We start from the raw sequence: 1,089 nt of genomic DNA on the forward strand, positions 1-1,089 counted from the left end.
TGGCGGCAAACCTTTTTCCTTACCTACCTACACCTTCCTTCCTTTCTTCCTTTTCGAAACCGTGAACGGTTCATTCTATCCTTTCCCCGATCTTCTCCTTCTATCGTCTAGAGAGCTAATCTCGCAAATGTCCTTTCCTTACTGTTCTCCGTTTTTTACTTACCTTTCATTCGATTTGGCAAGAGCAGAAAGAAAGAAAACAAGAAAAATTCCAAAGAGAAATATAGGAAGAACGCGATATCTGTAATATATTCCTAGTATTTACGATAAAAAAGATCGCAACTCGAATCATTCGACGATAGGAAATTTTCTTTTTTTTTTTTTTTTTTCATCTATTACCCAAGTATTCCTTTTATCATTTTTCGCTTCTCTTTGACGTTTTTCGAGGTCTCCGAACAACCGATAGATCGAGCTCGTAAAGTTTACGATTCGGCGGATCGAAGACTATAATAATTTCTCACCGACGAAGATCGATATTATGACGAACGAATTCGTATGCGTACGATTGTACGGGAATAGGAAATCGAAAGATCGGAACGATTTGAAAAAAAATTCTTTTAGGGCTTATAAGAAAAATAATAAAGATGCCTATATCTCAATGGCCGATGAGTATTTATCGCTTAATGGCCAGGTTTAGGTGAATCAGCGTTCTTCCAAAGTTCAAACGTACGCCTATGTATACGCATATACTTTACACTTAGGTATATACGTATACTGATATTTCCGACGACGAGTTCCGAAAGCCTTCCGAGATAGGTAAGCCAAGATAGGTCCTCACAGTCGCTCCACGACAAGAATCGTTGTCGTTCGATGGGAAAGGAGCATTAACGAAATTGTTGCGGCGTAACCGCGTTCCACCCCGAGAGGGGTTCTCCCTCGTATGGGAGATTCGCTCGAAGGAGGATTCGAGATGGACGAGGAAGAAAATATTCCTATCGAGTTTCTCGATGGAGTCGATGAAAAGGAAAGAATCCTCAGGACTTTGCTCGTTCGATGTAAGCGACGCAACCCGATTTTTCTCGAACGATGCGCGACTTAACGCGTTTCTCTTTCCATACTACGTCCGTAAAGACTTTTTACAAAGTTAAT

The sequence above is a fragment of the Vespa velutina genome, chromosome 24 (assembly GCF_912470025.1).
Source record: "Vespa velutina chromosome 24, iVesVel2.1, whole genome shotgun sequence".
Classification (NCBI taxonomy): Eukaryota; Metazoa; Arthropoda; class Insecta; order Hymenoptera; family Vespidae; genus Vespa; species Vespa velutina.